An 18044-nucleotide genomic window follows, 5' to 3' on the forward strand; every position below is an offset into this window, starting at 1 on the left:
ACTCGACCTGATAATGTGCCAGAATTCCTTGGAATTGCAGGTCGAAATCCTGATGTGTTCTCTCAATCTCAATAAAAAACCAGAAATTTCAATGTATTGGAGAACGCGATTTAATCTGAATACTTCATGGTTTCGGAAGAAAGGTCTGAGTCGAAACAGATTTTTATCAATATTGAAATTCTTGAGATTTGCTGCCCAAATACTATACAAGCAAATGATAGATTATGCCGTATTAGACCATTTTTAGAGCGCTTAGAGAGAATTTTCCAACATCAACAACATCAACCAATTAAGAAAGTTGTTGTTGATAGATATAGGTACAGCTTTGAAATTTATACTGGACAAGGTCAGCAGCAGTTTCTTCTTCCTGATGACTTTGATAATGCTAGATTATCGCTTTCAGAAAGAATAGTAGTTCATCTTGGTAGTAACTTACTGAACTTGAGTTTTTGTTTCTATACAGATAATTAGTAGAATAGCTTGCTGAATATTTATTACAAAGCGAAACGCTACTTACTGGTACGATACGTTCGGATAGAGGGATTCCAAAGACACCAGTCAGCATTTTCAAGAAAAAAGAATGTAATTATTTTAAAATATTTTGACAAAAGAGACTTGTACGTTCTTACGACAGAATTTAGTGCGTAACTTACTGAAAGATAGAGATAGGTGGTCAGCGAGAATTTTTTTTAAACCCGCGTAATTCAACAATACACTCGTGTATGCGAGGCGTTGATAGAATCGATCAATTATTGCATGCCTATAATTGTTGCCGTAAATTATATACCCGGTTAAAGAAATTAGGAATACTATTTGTTCAACATGCAATATTAAATTCACATTATGTTTACAAATAATTGATCCACCAAAATATGACATTATTGACCTACTCAAATTTTGTAATTGACTATTTCGTGGAAGGGCGTTAAGAAGAAATCGATGGATGCAAATAAGCCACTTCCTAGACGACGTCGAAGGCAACAAATTGCAGTTCGTGATGAACCTGTTGTTCATACTCTTTCAACATTTCCACCTACTCGTTGTCATCTGCGTCCGCAACAAAGATGTGTTAAGTGTTCGTCAAATAACATCAGGGGCGCTACTAGATACTTTTAAAATTATTTTGTTTAAATTTCATTTGAAATAAATTACGTATAATGAATTTTGATAAAATATCATTTTGTTTTGTATTACAGCTTTCAGTGTAGGTTCATTATTATGACGTACAGCGTACGTTCGTTGGTATATAGGTAAAAATCGCTAGGATTATTCACTTCAAATAAAACTGTTAGCTAGTGCATAAAGGGTTTAACCGAAATGTAACCTGGACAGCTTAATGACTGCAAAATATAATGGCCGATATATTAGATGAATATATGATATAGACGATATTGCATGGGTACATTGTATGGTTATGCAGATCTAATCAATATATTGAAGTTGCTTCGGGAAATATTATACATGAACTGACAATTAGAAGCTTACCTTGTAAGCTTCAATATGTTAATTTTAAACACATTTTGAGCGAGCTAACTAACTTACAGTAGAAACTGTGGAAGTCTACGACCACATCAATATTCATAGGAATCATATCAAAATTTCTTTCAAGGTCGGACTTTCACGAATTGGTAATTTAGAGCGAAATCTAACTTCTTTGTATTTTATTTGTATCGTTATATCAAAATGTTTAGCCGAACTCTTTGGATAAAAATATCGATATACTGAGTGAATAAATTACAAAATCGTATTGTCCTACCAAGAGTTTAATTTGTTTCCTTAGACATATAACCTTGTTTCAACTACAAATATATCTTGTCTTGAAAATGCACCATCATGATTTTTTTTGTAATTTCGAAGAAAAAATGCTTTTTTGCTAGCTATGAGAAGTCTCAAATATTTTATTATGTTTTTGTATCTATCTCTCATATGTTTTAATATGACAAAGTTTGTATAATAACCCAATTGCTCTATTGACCCCTGTGGAGAGTAAAAAAACCCGTCTGGGTGAGGGGTTTCATTATAATTCATATATTTGATATAGTGAACGATGGATTTGTTCAAGATTTTTATCTCAATATGTAGTCCAATAACAATAACAATAACAGCTCACACTATTTTAAACAGAATGCTGATCAAGTGATCCCTCTCTGCTTTATTTTAAAAAAATGATATTCGGTGTACCGTGTTGTACGAGCTAAGAATTATTAGACGTTTCTTTAGTGAAAAAAACGTTAAATCTGCATATTCATAAATGCTGCCTTAGATTAATTGACAATCACTGAATAATCAGTTTGATTAACGTTGGTTTGAGAGAATGAGTGACATGTTGATCTACTATATCTCCAGACCTCACAATAATGGACTCTTTTGTATTGTGAAGGATAAAAAAATAGTTTATCAAGAGCTCCTTCTGAATGATAGTGAATTGAGAATAACTCTCCCGATACGATCAGTTACTAGAGAATAAACACAGGCACCCCAGATTCAATGGTTCATTTCGTTTGTAATGTTTATAACCTTGAATTCCCCAGCAGGAGACACCTATTTGAGTGATTGTAACTCCAGCCTAGCAGCTGTGAACTACGGGAAAAAAATAAAATGAGGAAGGAAACGGAAACACAGATGGAAATTACTGAAGAAGGAACAAATAGAAGGAACAGATTTGAATAAAAGGAGCTTATGTTCTAACATGTGTAAAAACTGAGTTCATATATTTTTAAAATATATCCAAACAGGAATCTGTCCTGTTCCCCAAATAAATATAAATATATACTATACTATATACCTATATAAATTTATATGAAGACATATCATACAAAATTTGCTTACAACAAAAGGAAATCCATAAAGTTAAATAGAGATTTTGTGAGCACAATAAAGAAAGCAAAGAAAAACTTAACAGAGAATATAAGGAATGAAATCAAATTCATTAAAATTTACTTCGATTTCAATTGTAGATAGGTACAGGAGGATATGAATAATTAACTGGTTGATTATTTATTCTTGATATTCGTAACTACCACGTTTCTTTTACTGAAAGTAATTTGAAAAACACATGTTATAGGTTAGTTCCTAGTAACTATCACAAAAATTACCCATGTCCGAGGATACATTGGACGTAGTCAGAACACGTTCGGAATTAGGAATCTGTTCTCTAGAAACACCGGATTTTAAATCTCGAACGTGTTTTATAACATCACGACCGCTCAATTTAAAACTTTACATGATGACAAACAAATTCAGGAACTCTACTTCAGGTGCTCTACCGCGAACAAAGCTATTAAATTATGATTTGCTTTGTGGATCGAATGCAGCAATGTCACAATATGCTCCTATGAAAACTATATAATACCTGTTAACGTCTTTTCTCTTATATTCAATATTCCAAAGTTTCCTTGATTAAACTTGAATCTGTAGGCGACAAACCTCTTTATCGGATAGGTCAAGGGAGAAAGTTTGTACATGTTTTCTAATACTACACCCCACGTCTTATTGGAAATATACACTATCTAGTTTCCGTAAGCAAGTTTGAAAATATGTAATGGACTTAAACTACCCACATTTATACATTACAGCACTTCAAAATATTTACCAAACGACAAGGGTACTCTAAATCATATTTCAAAAAGCTCTTTCGTCCACGGTGACGTCTCAAAGAATAACTTCGTTCTATTCATCTTTCCGATTCGGCTGTAGACTATTATGAGTCTGTGTCGATTTCAGCAAGATTTTCGTTGTATTATTTAAAGACTGGCAGTCTTAACTATCGATCCTCATGCTCTGTTATTATCCTTCGATGCTAATAACTCTCCAATATCCAATCTCTCCAACAACAAACATCCGGTAGCAGTGCTCATGTTCAAACATCGAGCAATTACTTTTGAGAAGCTACCTGCCTTATGCAAATAATTTGATCCCTATAAGTATGAACGAATTTACCTTTTTCGGAATATCGATAAAAAACTACTCTACTATTGAAATCTATTAATGCGCACAAACTTTGAGTGACTAATAACATACATTATTTTCTTTCGTACTTTCTTGTTCTCAATAGACCGTAAAAATATGATAATAACGACTGCGGACTGTATCATTAAATCGCCTAAAAACCAAGAAATTTGGAAACCTTTATCTCAGAAACAATCAAAAATATCACTCTTATTTTATTTCAAATGTCGGAATATATCGCATGGAGAAATATATAATGATATACTCTAGAAGCAAGTGTGTAATTTTTTTTTAATTTGATCAAGTTTGATAAGAATATCTTTTCCATGAATACGAAATTTCGGGAGGAAATCGGCTATTTTATTTCCGTTGTTTTGTGGTTTTTGTTAGTCCCGATCAGTTTACCGATGGAAGATTTCTGCTCTTGCTAACTAGTCTGGAACTTACTAGGGGAGATCGGACACTAATTCATGTAATATTTGTATTCATTTGTTTTTCAAATAAGGCTCATGAAATTTTGTTAATGATAAACTTTGAAACATTCAGTCTCATTAAATCTTAGCTCATAAATCAGTTTCCGTGTGACCGTGGCTTAAGTGAGTGAAGGTTTTTCTGAAAATGGAAAAATTGAGTTTCGAGTAATTGTCTATGAAAGGCAATATGCTGACGTAAATGTGTACGAAGATCATCATCTAAAATTTTGTGCAGCTAAATAATACGTGTCCGTATCAGCTAGAAACTAGAATAGACTATCGGCATGTCAAAATAACGCATTTGCCACATATTGACTAAAGAATTGCCTCAGCTATCCGGGCGTGCCGTGTTTGAACCAAAAACGCATTCGAATAAGCATTTTAGACTTATTGACGCGGTTTAAGCATAGCGCATTGGATTTATTTCGTCGGTGAGAGTAGATGAAACCTGGATTCACCACTACCCTCCAAAAACTAAAAAAACAGTCAATACAGTGCAACACAAGATGCAAACGTGCTTCGAAAAAGGGATGGTTTCATCGGCCTGAAAAGTAATGGTGACGGATATGGGACTCTATTCATCAACTATCTTCAAAAATGGTGAAAAAATACCAGAAGAGTTTTACGCATTATCGCTTAAAAAGATAAAGGGAGAAATTGCAAAAAAGCGATTGATGGATTCCGGAGGTATTAGAAAGTTGTCTATTTCACTGCCCGGAAGTAAAAATGTTTGGTCGGATTATTGGTGGCTGTTTTTATTTATGAGAAGTTAACAAATTTCAAGAGTTCATGATAATAAAGGTCCATTATTAAGTTGTGGTTTTTAGAACGGTAATATTCATACGAAACACACTGTTCACACTACTACTACACCAATACTCACAATTACAATGTCTGGCGCGTGTTTCGATAACCAAGTTATCGTCTTCAGAGAATGAAGGTACACAGTTTACCTTCTGAAGATAACTTATCAAAACGCGCATCAGACAGTGTAATTGTGAGTGTTGGTGTATCGGTAGTGTGAACAGTGTATTCAGTTTAAACGTTAATAAATCCAAGTAATTGTATTTGTGACTACAAGTGTCATATCCGGAAAAAAAAATTTTTGTTTCTCATAAAAAATTGTTTGTGAAATCTATACCTCATAGCTAGAGTAATGTTTCCTATTTTAGTCAAACTCACTTTCATTTTAAACAGTGGATCTAAGTTCCTTTGGTTCCAATGCTGAGAGGTCGTCAACTCTATTATTCAATGATATTGGATTTTTTAGGTTATGTTACATACTAATTGCTTGTAATTTACAAGCTTATGTGACAAATGGAGTTAACAGCAATAAAATTTAACAAAATGGATGATGATGAGTTTTCTGATCACAACCACGCACCACAACGAAGCAGACCCATTTCCATTTCCACAGCCATTACTCTTGGTCGAATGTCAATGGTATAAATGAGAAGTAGTGAATACAAAAATCCCAATACTTCAAAAGGTACCTATACAAGTCATACTTACCTAACCAATTAAATCAGCATAGTAATAATGAGCTGAGTAAAACATAAAAGATTATTATGTATGTAAAATAGATGATTATGGAATCCAATAAATTAATTTCCATTCAATTTTTGCTCCTCTAGCTCTGAGATACCGCATTGAAGCTGATCATCTATATTATTTCTGGTTCTTTGGGAATCTGATATATATCATATGCAATACTGTTTTTCTGTTCATTATGAAACTATCTGTTACAATTTTCAAGCTGTAGCTCCTTGTTTTTAATTTTACTTCCTGTTAAATATATCTGATTTCAATAAATGAGATATAAACAAAAAACAGTGAGTTAATATTTCGGTTAGTCACAGATTAGCATAACAATGAAGTTTGAAATTGATCACACATGAATATCTTGTAACCTAGATGTCCTCATCTGCAGAGGATTGTTTTCCCATCCGATGTCAACGAAGTCAAAGTGTTCAAACTAATATACCCAGCTAGAAAGTCCATTTGATTCGAAAAATCGCTTTAATAGGCCCCGAGTTGGGGAACATGACATGAGCTTTACATGCCTACTCCACGGTCAGGATTAGTTAAGGGCTCAATGTTTTACAATGCAAAGAAAATGCACAATCACTTGCCAGTTGAAATCAAATCGATATCATGTTTTTTCACATTCCGCAATAATTTGAGGGTATATTTACTAGAAAGTACCTTCTACTCTGTAAATGACTATTGGTTAGGTTAGGTTAGGTTTAACTGGTTTAACTTTGCTATGGACTTATGTATTAATTCTTATCTATTACTATCACCTATAATTTTCTTACTCATTATGGTTTTCTCCTGTATATTGAAATTTGTCTGTGTTTGTATCTCTATTCAGTCATTTTTTTGTTTGTTTTTCAGTTTTTACGAGCTTTTGTTTACAAATTCTAACAATTTTTTGACAATAAAGCATTTCCCTCTGTATGCTTATGTCCAGCATGTTTGAACCAGTCGTTGAAGTCTTTCCTTTGGTAAACATTTGGTTTTGTATTTTATCGGAACAAAATTGTTTACTTGCATAATTCAATGTTTATTGTGCGTAGATATCATGTATTACGTTAAACTTTCGGGAGAGATGCAAATGATGTTGTTTTTCTAGGTTATGTACGAATTTGTCACTTCTCTGGCATATTTCATTGAAATCCAGCTAAAAATGTTAAATTAAAAGAAAGAAAGACAGCAATATAAAAAGAAAAAATTGAACGGACAAATTAAGAACATAAATGATATGAGTGAAAGGGAACAAAGAGCAATCAGAAAAATATGGAGAGAGAAGATTAAAAAGCATATAGATTACGTAAAGTTACAATCAACCAAGTATGATGAATACCAACCTCCACATAAACAAATGTGAAATTGAAGAGTTGCGCCAAAAAGTATACTTGACGTGACTATAAAAAGAAACTATGGCGCATTCGAAAACAGGAAATAACTAAATAGTAAAGAGAATGTAGAATAGGCGAAGTAGAAACTATTATTCAGTGAGGTGATCCAAAATCAACTCAAAGAAAATAGGAACTTTGCAACGAATGTCAATGAAAGAAATTCAAAAAAGTATTGAGTGGTAAAATAGTAGAGCAATATAATGTATTCAACCAAATTAGTACGAAACTTAAAAGACTGTAAATGGAAGTTTGTTAGATATAACACGGAAGCCAAAAAATTACAAAACAAATTCGAAGTTAGAGAATATAGTCGCAGAGTTTTTAAAAGGAGGAAGCATTACAAAAGATAAAGTGGAAACACAGGAGAGAATATTAGAGGACACCAGGAAATATCTACACGCCAAGTTTATAAAAATAAAAAATATTACATTAAGTTACACACTGTTTTGCTGCCTACGATCATTTTAGGTTGTACCTAAAAACACTCACCAATGAGACACTTGTTTATGTATAACTCATGCAAACATGGAGATAACCTTGGCTTCCCTTAAACAAGCAAACATCATAGGTTTTCAAGCTATGCTTCATTTTTTAAGTTGCGACCAATACAATACGAGAATGTCTTAACTGCAAAAGACGTTCTATACATTATAGAGAGTTCGACAATTCTGTTTTGATAAAATACTCTTCATGGCAATGTATTGCAGAGGAAATTTTGGATAAGAGAACTAAAATAAACGCAGGGCTCGGAAATTTACCGAAACAGTATTAAACTGTGCTTCAGAACACATTATGAAGGAAATTGAAGAAAACTTTTTTCAAAGCAAGAAGCAAATATAATCCATCAATATCAAACAATTAAATGTTGTAAAGATAACTTAACTGATAAATATGCTTTGATTCATATGAACTTTTCAGATAATTATAATATGAGCTTTACAGATAATAATAATGCAAAAAAGTTCAATGCTTTAATTTTGTTGGGTCAAGTACGCAAATAAGTTTGCTTACTGTGGTCTTATTAACAAACTGTTAATAATAATAAGGTTGCATTTGGAAATTGAAGACTGAATGAATCTTGTATAATAAAAAATATTCCAATATTATAATTTACATATGTTTTATTCAATATTATTGCCCTTTCATAGATAATCACTAGTCGACAAAAAAATTTTTGTAGTAACACAAGAATGAATAGCATATTATGACAAATACGAAAATATGAAAAAACAATTGTAGCACGTGAGGTTTCTAAGCTGCATTTATAGAACCATATTCGTGGGTAAAATATTTTATATTTATTAAAAATATAATTTCACGTTTTCTAGATCGTATATATTGACAATATTTATAGTTTACATCTGATAAACATGCCTCATATCTATTAAAACGAAAAACATTGAACAAAAATCACTTTGAATATCAATTTGCTCCACATTTTCGATTCATGAAGGGTTGCACTTTCTCTTTTTAAAAATTCACAGTAATCACCCTTCATGGCCGAATCCCATCGTCCTTGATACCGAATTTTCATTGGTCTAATATATTGGTGGAACCTTCAAAATTGCCATCGTCCAGCAGTTTTTTATTTGTGGCCCAATAAAAATACCTTCCCTTAATTTGGCATCACTCAACTGAGGAAAGACTTCTCTCAGGTAGTTGAATCCATCATTCTCCTTATCCATATCCTTTTCATCAATCCAAGTTTAAAGTAAAGGGGAGACAGAAGGACATTTATGGAATCTACAAGGAGTATAAACTTAACATTTTGAGATCCCGTTTGAAAATCATTTCTTGCTTGCCAATTTTTTCACATAATCTTGATCTACTGCTCGTCAGTCTCATAGACAAAGAAAATAGCAATGTTTCGCAAACCCTCCCTGAAGTCCCAATAAATTTTGCTTGCAAATAGTTTTGCTTAAAAGCAAGCGAATATTTTCAAAAGTTGCGTACATCTTCACAGAATGGGCAACTGGTATAGACAATTTTTAATTTCCGTTGTGTGATAACACGAGTCAATAAATAGGTGCCACTCACTGGGATTATACTCAATATTATTACGTTCTTTCAGTAGACCATCAATATTCGTACGCCCACACAAAATGTAACATTTCTTTTTCTAAAGGTCGTAATTTTGTCTAACAAGTTCCATTCCTTAAGACAAGAAGCAGTAGTTGCTTTGATAACCCCAAATCACGTGCTAAATCATTCAATTCACTTTGACAAATTAAATGTGGCTCGCAAGAGCGGGAACTTGAAGTAAAAATAGGGTCGGTGCATTGTTCTTCGTAGCTTTCTGATCATACGTTGTCTCCAGTATCTTATAAAACAATATTTTTCGGATCTAAAGGCGTAATCGGTACTGGGAAAACTATGTTCTTGGGAACAGGTCGTATAGCAGACAAATTTGGATACTTTCTTTTGTGCTTTTCTTTCTTAGAATAACCTTCAGTCTTTGTTAGACAAAACTAGCAGTCGTCAAAATTGTTAGTGGGTTTCCGCCATACCATTGGAATTATAATGGGCATGCTTTTTTTCTTCCCATCCACTGAACCAATGACACTTTACAACTAACACAGCACGCGTGGGGGGCTCACTGCTTGTCTTGGTCTCCAATTGAATTATAAAAATATTTTAATTAGGTTTTTTTAACATTTTTGGAAAATGGTCTGGCTTGCAATTTCACTATCAATTCTTCACAAATACAGCAAAATTTGTCAGGAGTTTTGCAACTGTGGCGCGTTTGACTCGTATCACCTTTATGAACACTCTTTGCGCACAGTGAACCACTTACTATGAAGCTCAACCAATTTTTGATGTTATTTTTACGTTTATTATTCTGAATAATAGAGTTCAGGTATTTTTTCGGCCATAAAGTTTACCGATATTAACCGCCCCTTTATAAAATTATCTACCTGTTAATGTAAACAGGGATAATTAAGTTATTGAAAAGTGGTAAGTGTTAGGGCTTAATAAATACTTTTTCTTGTCGGCCAGTGAATTGATGCTTCCCTGCTTTAATTTGTTTCTACTCTGCCAACAATTACACTCCACTGGTAACACAGTTTCCTCTGATGCTTATAAAACTAAAAAATGGAATAACCTTCTGTCACCCGTAATTACAAATTCAAAAATAATGTCAAATAGAGAAATTATAAGTATCGAATGGAATAGATTACATTTCCTTTCCAGGGGCACAAAAAAATCAAATAGCAGATATCAACCAAGTTTCGACAAACGTGTTACAAAAAAATTTTGCTGTTGTTTTAATTTATCGATACTAGAAACACTCCAGTCGCACCTATGTGATTCCAACCTAAACCACAAGAAATGAACACTATAATTAATCATGTCCTTCGGCGATTCAACCTGACATGAAAAAATTTGGTAACAGGTACTTTTCTCGTTCCTAATGTGTGAAATTATTCTTAATACACTGAAACAGTTCTCGCAATTGATTTGTTGTTGTATTCTTGTCAGACATTCTAACCTTGAAGTAAACAAAGGTGAATAATATTTTGAACCCATTCACGAAAAAAATTGTGTTTGTCTACTACTTCCGTTGAATTGGACAAATATATAATTAGTCTACTTGTAGTAGTACTAGTACTTGTAATTATTTTCATTCCTTTTTCTAGTTAAATGACTATCATCTCGGAAAAGAACATCGAAAATGTCATTCCGGTCAATAATGCAGCTATTGCACAATTCTTTTTCATGTTAATGCGGCCACTAATACGTGATTAATCAGAGAAATTGTTGTTATTGATCATTTCTAGAAAGTAATTGAGTTCATAATCAGATGGTTCAAAATATTTATCTGAAGAACTTAGGTTAACTCAAGGAAGGATAATTGAATAGCTGATGATTTTGAGTTACGGTCAAGTCGATCCAAAAAAGAATAACGGAAATTATCTCCATTATATATTAAATAACAAGCACAGAAATTTGAATTTAGTTGATTCACTCCACGCATCCAGAAACCTTCTCCTTCAATCTTCTATTTCATCAGGTCTGACAAATAATGAAACTGATGCCTTAAACATAGTCCTTCATGAACTACTTCGTTCAGCTTTTCTAAAAATATTTGGAATCGTCGCAGTAGTTGTTTGGATGTCTTCAATCGATTCATAATGCGTTCCTCTGTTGTCAATATTGCCAAATATAAAAAATACCAATGGCGTTATATTTTTCAAATAGGGTAGCCCTGGTAAAACTGAAATCATTCTAGAACTATAAACTATGCTCGTGCTAGTGTGCATCTGTACTAGTCCCCCCTTTGGTTTCGCCATCCACGTTCCCACGGCCTGCATTGACAGTTTTATGTCAATCATCACCAAGCAACATCAATACTTCACGATAAGTTTCCATAAAACTGTATGGGTTCCCCCGAAACGGAGACGTACGTTTGAAAATTGAGAAACAATCAGATAAATTGTAGATCACTAAGAATTTGCAAAGTACATTTTTAAACGGTTTAGAATGCACTATGATGATTAGCCTACTCTTTTTAATTTTCCTTAGATTCGCGGAAAAAGTGAATTTAATTATAATAATAAAATAGTTTTCAAAATATAATGAACGCAATCAGAAGTACCACACCCACAAGGAACAGCACTGGCATATCTTTTTAGAGTCAGTGGTTTTTGACCTGATTTTAGGCATGTCTTGCCAAGGCCATATCACTAATGTACTATAGAAGGTGTAATGAAAAAATATGATGAAGCAATCCATCACAAAAGGACCCTGCCAGAAAAGTCTTGGGATAGATTTTTACAATTTTTTCAGCTGCATAAATTTACTTGACATTTCTTGTCATGTTACATCACTAATATTAAGTTATCAGGTGATTGTTTACAAAAAAATTATACCATAATTATTAACCCTTTCAGTCCAGCTGATTCGGGTAAATTCTTACCATTCGAACCTATTTGTTGGTTACAAAATATGCTTGGGAATTACAGGGGAGTATATCTTTTTTTCTTCTGAAGACTAGTGAAGCGCAATAAGTCCATCACTGAGTGATACGGAAAAATCTCTTTTTGTCATTGTATCTGAAGCAAGAAACAATATTCTAAATCTAAATCGACCTAGAAGAGCTTGAGTTGATAAGGACGACTGGTCAAAAGCTGTGTTCCTGGGGCATTAGGATAAAGTCCTCTTAGAGATTTACAATGAAATAAAAAAGGTAAACGATGAGGTCTTCCGATATTATCAGCAAATATAGTTACAGAATGGAAACAGTGGAACAAATCGTATTGTTTTCTTCTAGGGCAGCGAATTCAGTTGCTTTCTGGTCTGATTTCAGTAAAGATCTCGGCATTGATTTGGCTGATAGATTCGTCTTCTGTACTGGACGATTAATAGATATTCTTACGGCCTGTTATACTTTTAAAAGTATCCATAATAAAACTTGAAAATACAGAATAGAAGTAATACTCATAATGATGAAAAAATATTAGATAATAGATCAAATATGAGAAATAATTAAATAAGAGGACAGATTTCTCAGTAATTAATTAGATCTTCATTTATTTTAATCACCCTAATCTTATTCCCATAGCAACGCAGTCAAAATGTAAGTGTATCTTTTTTCAGTGAATAGAACTATATATTATTAGCCGAAGGAGGTTATTGCATATCTTATATATATCTCACATTGTTTTGAATAGAATAATTCATCTTAAAAAATCGATTCATATTTTCTCTAATTATTCCATTATATCATCACAAAACACAAAATCGTAGCTTGGTGCATCAATATACGTGTACGATTTAAAAATTTTCAAGTCGTGAATCATCTAAAGATGTACATTCTTTTGACCTTATATGGATCCAAGAGTCCCTATTTTTGTTTCACTCGTTTGAATCTTATAGCTTCGTAACTGTTAAAAACGTATATAATATAATGAACATCTAAAACAATCAATTACTTTTCAGAATCTCGTACTCTGTTCAATCATTTTGAATTTGAGTCGTGGAACCTGTAATGTTTCGTTTTTTATTTTGACGACCAAGATTAATATTATTTATTGTCCCTAGATTATAACATACTTACAAATAACTATTTTGAAATAATTTCAAATCTCTTTATAAAAAACACAATAAGTCTTCCGAACTTTGTATAATCTGAAAAATTTGCTGTCAATGGTGATGAAGAACGTCTTTTATTTCCTCTAATCCGTTCTGACAAGTGACAAATTATTCTCGTATAAAAATTAACAGAATATTAACATGGCCTTTCGTTGCCTGCTACGGACCGAATCTAAAATTTTTCAAATTGTAATTTTGGATGAGACAATTAATCACACGCAATATCAAGTCTGGCCTTGCATTCACCCGTGTCAAATCTTAACCGAGATGATTATCTCGATTTTTGAACAACTTTCTGTCATCTATATACTGACCGTTTTAATGACTAGTCTTCCGAACAAACGCTTTTATGTTCTTTACAAAAAATTTTGTTGATGAGCTCAAGCTTGGTTCATTTAACATCAATATTTCTAATGGAGTCGGTTTTCGGAGGTTTTTGTTGATGTTAATGATGTGATTGAAAAGATACAAGATTTTAGTATTGATTTATTTTTAAGTAATAATAAAAATTAAACGTTTCTAAATCAGTTATAAACAATTATACCTAATGAACAAAATTAATGATTAGGATTTCAGATGAACAACGAGGTCTCAGATCTGTAGAATCTTGTAAATATGTGCTTGGTGTCATTAGAAAAATAAAGAAAATTTGATCAAAAATTATGTTTCGTAGACTTACAAAATGGAATCGATTGTGTTCGATTCAAATACATAACCTATACACCTTTACTGAGTTGTAATTTCTGAAGCCGTTAGTGTTATTCATACTGAATACACTGTTTAAACTATTACTACACCAACACTTACAACTCCATTATCTGACGCATGTTTTGATAACCAATTTATAGTCTTCAGAGACTGAAGGTGAACTGTTTACCTTCAGGGTGTCTCATAAATAATCTCGGTATCCAATCCGAAGACAATCCTACGTTTAGCAAGTTCTTTCATAGCTTAGCATGTTTATTTTTTGGGATTGGGTGCAAAAATTGTCGCACTTGACACAATTTTTACAAATGGCAAAAAATCTTTCATTGGAAGTACAGAAATATTAGGTACCTCAAAAAGGCAATTTAAGGTATTTTTACAATGGGGTAAGAGCTGTAGCACGGATTTCAATCTTGGTTCCTTCATTCGGAAGAAATTAAAAGGAATGAAATGAGTTTTGACATGATTACTTGGATATAGCAAGTTATGGAATGATAAAAAGCACCAAAATATGAATATCTATCTTTTACTGAAACTTGAAGTATAAACTTCAATTTCAAAACCATTATAAATATTTGGTGAACTGTTTCCTTCCAGTCCCTCTTCACAAAAGTCGTTGCCTCTGGTATCTACATATTCTTATCTTTCTATTTCATATTTGAGGAAACTTAAATTCACCCTTTCATCTACTTTCTCTCAAAATACAGCTCTCAACGTCCTCTATTTTATATCAAATACTTTCATCTGACTTGTCGTTTGTCACGTTTTAAGATTAATTTTGACTCTCCTACGTCAAGATTATATTGTTTTTCGCCACCAACTTCTATTATATCTCCACTCTTAACTATGATTGTTGTGGCTGATGAAAATTGAGAACATCAAGAACACCTTTTAAGTAGTTGTTTGTAGCTTTTTCCAAAATCTTACTCCACAATTTGCCAATTTGGTCAAGGCACCCCTTTACCAAATATATACATGTACATGTTGGGATTGATATTTCACTGATTTTTCAATTTCATTTTTATGACAAAAAGGGATCAATGGTATTTTAAGGAAACTGTCAATATAGCCAAGTTGTACTTTTACAGTTGGAAGTTGCAATAGGTGATTTGACCTTGAAGGAGTTCACTAAAGTTTTTTGACGGTCAAAAGATAAAAAAATCATTTCTTGCTCTTTTCTACTAAAGTTGGAAAAGAAATGCTTTGCCTTTTAGAACATGGACCCTTTTTTAATATGAAGCTGACTACAACAGGGAACTGCAACACCAATAAATAATAGAAGTAGGCTAACCAAATCCGATGTTATATTCCATCCAAAGTTCCATTTTTGTTAGGACAAATTTCACTTCATAAATGAGTTACCATTATTTTTAACTACAAAACTTGAATCACATACTAGTTCACCTGCTACTAATAAGCAAATTAACGAAGAAATTACAAGTATTATAATTCTCAAGTTCAATAGAAAATCGATAATTAACATTCCGTCAAATAAAGATGTTAATCGAGCTACTTATTGTTACCAACTAGATATTTCCATGGTTTATTATTTTCATTTTCGGATAGAATTAATTATGTTCATATGTTTGTCGTAATAACGTCTGATAAGGGGAAATCACAGAACACGAGAAATACTAACCCAAATTATATATAGTTGTATAAACATGTATCCTTATCAATGATATATCTACAAACACCCAGTGGTTATTACATCAAATAAGTTGATAACTGACCAACCAGCAAATTACCAATTTGCTGCAAATTAATAACATTGAAGGAAAACGAACTAACGAAATATTTCATGTAGGCAAGTCAACACAAAAATGTAATTTCATTTTGATTGATCTATATTTGGCATGCGATCCTATATATCACAACTTTGTTCATATTTTACTCGGCGATTATTTGCTTTTTATACATTTTTCACGTGACCTGTTCATTTTTAAGGCGTTTCTAACAATTCTATTTATGGATATTAAAGTCCATAGAATTTGGTGAAAAAATTGTACTAATAAGATTTGAAATCACAGAATCAATTTGTTATGCAAAAAAATCCGAAAGGAAAGGACGTATCTAGATAATCAAGAATATTCTATTGAGTTTGAGATACTGATTGAATTTCATTTGAAAAACTGTGGAATGTCCAAAACAAACCATAAATTATTTTTCGGTATTAGAACAACGTTATTCTCATATGCATTTTCGTGTAAGAATGAACTCCATTTTGAAGCAATTTTTGGTAGTTGGTGCCCCTGAATAATAGTTTAATTTTGACTACTTACTGAACGATGCATTATTTGGTCATGTGTGAGGTTATTTTAAGTCATGAAAAATATATAAAACATACAAATCTACTGTAGAGAAATTTCTTAGAACGACCAAAGCTCAAAATTCTTCGGCACTTATAAATTCAAATAATATTTCCAAAGTCAACTGTCACACATGAATCAATAGTACCAACTGCCCACCTACGTTACGGTGTAATTTCCCTAATAAATATTTTTAACAATTTTTCTTAAAAAAAATTATGTGAATACAAGCCGAAACAGAGAAAATAATATCAATCACTCGTAACAGAAGCCTTTTCATTCCAGTCATTTACGCTACGTGCAAGTGAATTTGGATCTCTGCTGAAACAGAAAGGCTTCTGTTACTTGTTTTTTAATATACTATTCTTATCATAAAAACTTGGATTGAAAATTGAATGAAGTGCTAGTATAGAATGGAAAAAAAAGGATTTCTTAAGGAGTTCAATCAAAAATTATACTTAAACTGATATAATATATGATTAGGGTTGTCACTTTTCTATGTAATTGAGGTCCATTAATTGTTATTGGTAAGAAAAAAGTTTTAATCATTATTTTTATTTTAAAACGTATTTTTTGTCGCTTTTTGCAGTAAGTATTGAGTAATGAAGTAAGTAATTCATTTTTTATCAAAGTCAAAATTGCTTTGTTTCGTCTCGCTATTTGCTATTAATTACAGAAAAGCCTAACCTAACCTAACCTAACACTCAAATAAAGTTAGTAATATATTCAAGTTCACTCGAAATTTCCACTTATATATAGCCTTAAAGAACAGAAAAAAACATATTTATCTTTTAACGTAATCTTCTTTCAGCTCCATACACTTTTCCCATCGATGTTCAATGAGTTCGATACCCTTTTTATAATAAAAATCGTCAAGCTACTCAAAAGAGACATTAACTGCCGACATGAACTCTTCATTGCTAAAAATTTTTTCACTTCCGAACCTTTTTGTCAAATCTGGCAACAAAACATAATCCAAGGGCGATAAAACTGGCGAATAGGGTGCATGAGATAGGAAATCAATTATTAATTCATTGATTTTGGCTATTGCAATAACACTTTATTAGTCAAATGCGGTCGTTTTTGCCTGATTTATTCGCTCAAACGTCGCAATAAGGTCGCATAATACTCACCGTTAATAGTCAATGGAAAGTATTCCATGCGTATCCCAAAAAACCTACTCATGAACTAGCCTGCAGATGGAACGGTCTTTGACTTCTTTAGAGCCGGTTCTCCTTTTTCATTACATTATTTTTATTGCTATTTTGTTTCAGGTGTGAAGTGATCGACCCACGTTATGTCCATAGAAACGGCGAAATCATTTTGCGCACAGCTTTCTCATGTTCAAATTTTCAGTTAATATGTGATTTACCACATTTTTGAAATACCTACTATGTCTGTTAGCTTTCAGTCGACCATCCAGTACTGCTATGTGGATTTTCTCCAACATTTCTGGAGTCGTTACCTCATTTGGTCGACCACTACGATGCTAATCCTCACAGGTCGTACAGCCTCATTAAAACTCTGCTACCCAATATTTTACTGTGGCTAACGAAGGAGCAATCTCACGCAGAGTAGACTCTGGTTCAGTTTTT

This window comes from Diorhabda sublineata, chromosome 4 (genome assembly GCF_026230105.1).
Source record: "Diorhabda sublineata isolate icDioSubl1.1 chromosome 4, icDioSubl1.1, whole genome shotgun sequence".
Lineage (NCBI taxonomy): Eukaryota > Metazoa > Arthropoda > Insecta > Coleoptera > Chrysomelidae > Diorhabda > Diorhabda sublineata.